Raw genomic sequence first — 6657 nt, 5'->3', positions numbered from 1 at the left:
TGACAGGTGCTGCTGTCCAGCAGATCGCCCGCCCCCGGGAGAGAGGATGCGGTTTTCTCGACCCTTCGGGAACCAGGGACAGGCAGGCTGAGCCCGCCCATCCCCACCGTGGTCCTGGGCTGAAGTGCCTTCCTCTCAACCCCTCTGGTTTCTGCTCCTGCTGAAAACTGGCTGAAGATGGGCTTCTATTTCTCGTTTCTCTGAAAAGTTTCACGCTCTGAACACCAGATAAGTCCAGAATCTTAGAGTTGGAAGAACAGGGAAAGCAGGAGGCTCCCTGGGGCGCCCCCCCTGACCTGCGGTCCTGACTCTTTAGGTTGAAGCTGGGCTGCACCTTCTCTGTCCCCCACAGCCCCAAGCACCGCTGAAGTCACTGTTAACGATGCAAATGAAAGAACGAAAAACACTACTCGTTATTATGTTCCCAGTGTCGTATTAGCCAAAAGGCGAGCATTCAGCCCACTTTTCAAAACCTGTGCAAGTGCTGTGGCATAAATGTGTGGGTTTGCTGATGGCGGAACTGCTCTGGGAGGTGAGTGCCAGACTCCGGGGGCAGAAATGTGTGAGGGACAGTCATCGCAGAGGCGGGGCCTGGGGGACGGGGCGGGCTCCCAGCACTGCCGCCCCCACGACGCCGGGGTGGCTAGAGCCACAGCCCACGTAGCCACGCCCCACGGTGCAGGCGGCCAGAAGTCAGCCAGCGGGGTTGCCGGCTGTACCATTCCTGGAGGCTACCACTGGTCGTCTGTGAATGAGATTGTGTTTTGAGTTCACAGCATAGAATCAGTCCTGGCCACATTCAAAAGATCGCCTGAAATAGTGACATGGGCTCTTACCGAGCTGGGAGAGTCCCCTTCGCGATAGGATGGGATGGCAGGTTCCATCCTGTTGTGGGAGTCGGAAGAGCCTTCTTCCAGCGCTGGCTGCTGGACCAGCGCACCCTTTGTGGGGGATGACGCTGCTCCCTGGCCCTTGGTCCACTGACGAGACCTGGACGACCTCCGTCTACACTCCAGTTATCAAAAGCCAACTCGAGTTGACACATGCACGTCTGCACGGTGGCCACACGGAGGCCGCCCGTGAGCGGGATCATCTGTACTTGTAAGACACTGTGCTGGTTTTTCAGGGCCACAGGGCAAAGGACCGCATGCTGGCGGCTTAACCAACAGAAGCCTTCACAGTCCAAAGTCAAGGTGTCGGCAGCCGTGCTCCCTGCAGGGGCCTGGGGACCCTCCCTGCCTCTCCAGCTTCGGGGCCCTCCAGGCATCCCTGGGCTTGTGGCCCCATCACCCTGACCTCAACCTGTGTCTTCACGTGGCCTCCTCCCCCGTGTCTGTTTCCTCCCTGTGTCTCCTAAGGACAATCTCGTGGATTTAGGGCCCATGAGGGTAATCCGAGGTGCCCTCCTGTAGAGGCCCCTAGTTACATCTACAGAGACCACCTTCTGTGCTCCCCCCAGGACGGTGCTCAGCTCACTGGCCTGGCTTCCTCGCGCGTTCTCTTTCCCATGCCTCGTCCACCCTAGCTCCCACTGGCTACCTCAGGCTCTGGACCCTGGGCCCCCACCCCGAGGACCACCCAGACGGGAGGCAGAGGGCGTCTGTGGGCAGGAAGGGGCTGGAGCCTCAGGCTATACCTAACTCCACACGCTAGGCATGAGAGCGTTCCTTATTTTACAACCCGAAGTCCGTCCTCTTGGCTGCAATGCATTCCTGACCACATGCTTGGAGGCCCGGGCAGCTTCCATCCTCGGCCGTGCAGTGCCCCCCACGTGGGGAGCTGCTCGTGGGCCGTGGGCACGTGCAGGCTCTCACCAGGCGGCAGGGCGACACCGGCGGGCACAAGGCGGCCTGTCCACCTCGCCGGGGGACAGAGCTGTGGCGACTCCCACTTCGCGCTGCTCAACCAGGGAAGAGTCGCCCTTCATCGAAGCCTAGACCCAATGGAGCCAAAATACCCCGGGCAGCCAAGGAAGGAGGGACGACCTGCAGCCAGCTCTGAGCCCCTTGGGGAGCGGCTGCCCGGGGTGGGGCGCCTCAGCCCGCTGGGGACCGCTCTGTCCGCTCGTTGCTGGTCGGTGCCCAGCAGGGCCCCCTCCTTGGGGTGAGGTGCATGGGGTGGACGGAGAGATGGCTCCTGGGGAGGAATGTCCTCACCACCGCCCAGCATGGTGACCGTGGATGCCCAGTGCCCGCTCTGTGGCCCACGCTGGCCCTGCCCTGCCGCGCATCCTGCCTGGAGTGGAGGTCCGATCGGGGCCGCCGATGTCAGGTGCGGGATCCAGTCAAAATGAAAACGTGGGGCCCTCGTTCCAGATTGTGAAGAACCTCTCGATGCTGGCGGCCGAGCCCTGGACCAGCACGGGGTCCTCCTGGGGGTCCTAGGCGTGCACAGCCCTGATCGCTCTCCCGATTTTCAGGCGATGCCCCTGGGACTCAGAGAAGCTGACCCAGGACACACAGCAGGCTTGGGGCAGGGCTGGCGTCCACCACCAGCACGTGCTTGATACTCACCTTGGAAACCTGCTTTTGTGGCTCATAGACTTATCCTTGCGGTCATAAACCTGGGCATTTAAGAAAGCCATATAAATTTCTGATGGTTTAAGGTGATTCCCTAGTTTTTATTCTAATAAGACCTCCAGGACCTGGGGTCTGTTATTAACTTTGCTTCTAAGACGGTCTCGAGAGGCATCAGCTCACCAGCTCGGGGTGGAGGCCTGGTGCTTCCCCTTGGCTCTGGGGACCCCTCCTGCCCACGCATCCTTCCTCACCTCTGCTCGTGCCAAACCTGCGGTGCTAACCCTGGCAACATGGTGCGTGAGCTCTGAGCACAGCGACGGACTCTGAGTTCTTCCCCGGGGCTGTTGGTTGCTGTGATCACAGTGGCCGAGGTGGTGCCCGTGTCCATCCGAGGCAGCCAACCTTGGCTTTTCCTTTTTCCCAACGTTGCATGAGGCTGAGGGCATATGGTGCCAACACAGGCGTGCACACGGTTTCCTGAATGTGCCATCAAGTTCGTTTAACGCCTGTGCACTCCAGGCTCAGTGAGAGCCAGAGGGCAGTAGGACAGTCGGACACCCCGAAGTCACGGCGGACAGCGTTATAAACTGCAGGGCTTGAGGTGGGTGTGTGAACAAGGTGGCTTTCTGTGGTCCCTTCAAGAGGACGTGGACGTGCATCCACGTCGTAGAGGTTATAAAAATAGAAACAGTTTAACAGAAATCAAAGCCATTTTGATAAGCTTGTTCTTCCAGCGTCTGTGGAAATCCATCCTAAGACGTCCACTGCAGGGGAGTCACTGGCTCTGCCTGACACCGTGTCTCGTCGTCTGGAAAGGATCCCGGGACAGAGGCACCACGCTTCCCCGGAAACCATGCCGGGGTCAGCTGCCCCGTGGGAGCAGAATCCGCCCTTCAGCCCAGTCCTAGCCTTTGCCACTTATCTAAACTAATAATCTGCTCTTCTGTGCTGCCTTCTTAGCACATGGAGCTCTCAGCACGATCCCTAACCTGTTAAGGTAGTAGCTACTGGGTCAGCTACCCTCTCCCTGCCTTCTCTGAACACACGCTCTTGAGAAGCGCCGCCCCCATTTCCTGCTGTTCAGGGGGCGCGTCACTGCTGGGGGTTAGGGTCTGCGACCCCTCGGCCCTGGTGCGTCTTCACCAGTGACGACAGCAGCTGTCTGAGCCTGTGTGGGTCCAGTCGGCTCTGCTCCCGTGACTGCATTTCCTGAGTGTGCAAAGGAAAATGGGTGTGTGTGCAGCAGTAACCCATATGCATCAGATAATCACTGAACACACTTCTGCTTCCAGGCAAGATGGAGTAACAGGAACTAGATTTACCTTCTCACATGAAACAACCCCAAACTGGATGAAATATATGAAGCCATGGTTTGCAAGGCACTGGACAGCAGGTGACAAAGGACAGTGACCCAGCTGACGTCCTACATAGCGTCCAGGTGCAGGGAGAGGACCCGGGTGGAGCCAGCAGCCTCCCCAGGTGAGGGGACAAAGCGGAGAGACTGGGGGGCCCAAAGTGGACAGAGTAGCACAGAGAGAGCTGCACAGCCCCCTAGAGAGTGCAGCTGAGCGCTGATCCCCTCACATAGGTGAGGACACCGGCAGGGCTGGGAGTGGACCACTGCAAATGTCAGAGGGGGCAGAGCCTGACACCCACACAAGGTCATGAGTGATGCGTGTACCGGCCAACAAGAAGACTTCACAATTCTCGGGCGTTTGGGGTGCCTGGAAAGAAGGGGATCGCTCTGGAGAGGGGATGGTAGACTGTAGCCTGAGCTCTGCCCTGGTCTTGCCTACACATCTTAGCAGCAAGGCAGAGAGACCAAACTGCATCTCAAACCAAACTTCAAGAAAATTTACTGTATAAGAATACAGGAAAATCTAGCACCCAAAAGGTACACTTAACAACCACTGGCATTCAATGAGAACTATTAGGTGTGCAAAGAAGCAAAAAAAAAAATAAAACCCATAATGAGAAGATAGATGAATCAATTGAAATGGACCTAGAACTGACACAGGGCAATAAAACAGTATTATAACTTATCCCACGTGTTCTAAGACTATAGCAACGCTACCGATTAAATTCATGGAGGTAAAAACTACGATGCACGAGATAAAATACACAAGGGGTTACTGGCAGGTTAGACCATGGAGAAGCGCAGCAATGCCAGCTACCCCAAATGAAACAGAGATAAAAGAGAATTAAAAAAAAATCATCACAGGGACTTCCCTGGCGGTCTGCTAGTTAGGACTCTGTGCTTCCATTGCAGGGGGCACGGGTTTGATCCCTGGTTGGGGAGTTAAGATCCCACATGCTGTGTGGCACCACCACCAAAAAATAAAAAATCATCAGTGACCTGTGGGACAGCTTGAAGCAGCCTAATGTATGTTTAGCTGAAGCTCTTGAAAAAGGGGAGAAACTATTGGGGTTGGAGTGCAGAAAAGATGTTAGAAAAAAAATGAATGCCAAAATGTTTCCAAATTTGATGTAAACTAAACCCAAAGGTGCAAGAAGCTCGCTGAAGCCCAAACATGAAGACCAAGAGGGAGGCTCGGCGTGTACAGCACTCCCGACGCTCAGCTCCGTGGTCACGGGGAACGCTTAAGGCAGCAGGAGACGGCACCACACAGGGCGGGGGTGGGGACAGGGGTGAGATGCTCAGCCACCCACGCCCGTGGCCAGAGGGTTGCTCGGGCTTTGTTTTGGGAAATAGTCCCTGTGTGCCTGAGCAGAACCCACATACATGTTCCAGAAAACGAGTCCAGGGTCCTGAAGGTGCCCCCTAAACCGGGCTTGTTCATCGTGTTGTCCTACCTGTATTTTTACTTCCTTTCCGATGTGGTGGCCTGACACAGCCGAGAGGGGTGTATTGGAAGCACTTCTCCATTTTTGCCGTGGCTTCTGCCAGTGTTTGCATTACGTGTTTTCCTTTGATGGTGGTAAACTCAGCTTTTATTTATCTAAGAATGTGTTTTTGCTCTTTTCCCTAAGTACGCATTGTTGGGTACACGCTTCTAGGTTGACGCCCATTTCTGTCACACTTTGTGGACATCACTTCCCTCCTTTTGTTGTCACTGTCCAGAAGTCTCCTGTTTTCGGTAGGTGATCCGTCCTCTTTCTGGTTGCTTTCAAGGTCAGATTGTCTGGTGTTCTGCCTCTCTCTCCAAGATGTCTAGGTGTGGGTTTCTTTTTTATTTACGCAGCTTGTTATACATTATGCCTCCTGTACCTGTACTTTCATGTCCTTTGTTAGTTCAGGGGAACCCTAATATCATTCCTTATAACACTTCCCTCCGTCTGTTCTTGTCTTCCTCTCCTCTAGCATCTGAGACCCCATCTTTCCTCTGTCCCTGCCAACCTTCCCTTCTTTCTGTCCATCTCTCATCCTCTCTGCTGCGTCTGCATTCTGAGTAATTTCTTCAGATGATTTTCCTGTTTAATAACTCTTTCTTCAACTATGTTTAATCTGATGTTTCGTTTACCTGTTATGTTTATTTTAACATGTATATTTATTTCTAAAAAGTCTATTTGCATCTTTTACATATCTTCCTGATCATGAAGGAAATTTTCTTTTTGCTTATTTCTGTAATTTTCATATATTTAAATATTTCACGCACCCTATTGAATATTCCATCTTTCTAGTTCCAAATCTCAAGTGTCTGGGGCCTAAATCCACTTTTGCTGTTTCTGTTGACTTCCACTCACAATGGTGGGTTTTCTCTGATCTTTGATTGTGAACTGATTTTGATTGATCTTAAATGCTGAAATCTAGAAATCTAAGAAATCCAGGGTCTCAACTTCGGCCGCCTTATTTCGGTTTATTTCTGCTGGAGTCCCCGATTTAGTCCTGGAACCTTGCACCCAGCCCTGCTCTTGGTTCAAGGCCTAGTTTCAAAGAAGCCCACCCTTCTGTGTGCTCACTACTTATCTCCCAGCTCCCTTTCTCTAGTTTCTTGAGAGTTTTCTCACTTTCTTCAATGCAGGATGCAATAAAAATGCATTTTTAAACAAGTGCTTACTGTTCTGTAGTAAAAACGTCACCATACAGCCTGGGAGCCCTTTCTTCATGTCTCGTGTCCTAGGTCCTCAGTCCATATTCATGACTCAGAGGGCCACAGCCCTCACGCCTATCACGTAG

Source organism: Phocoena sinus, chromosome 3 (assembly GCF_008692025.1).
Source record: "Phocoena sinus isolate mPhoSin1 chromosome 3, mPhoSin1.pri, whole genome shotgun sequence".
In the NCBI taxonomy this organism is placed as follows: domain Eukaryota; kingdom Metazoa; phylum Chordata; class Mammalia; order Artiodactyla; family Phocoenidae; genus Phocoena; species Phocoena sinus.
Note: the sequence above shows the minus strand (reverse complement) of the source record.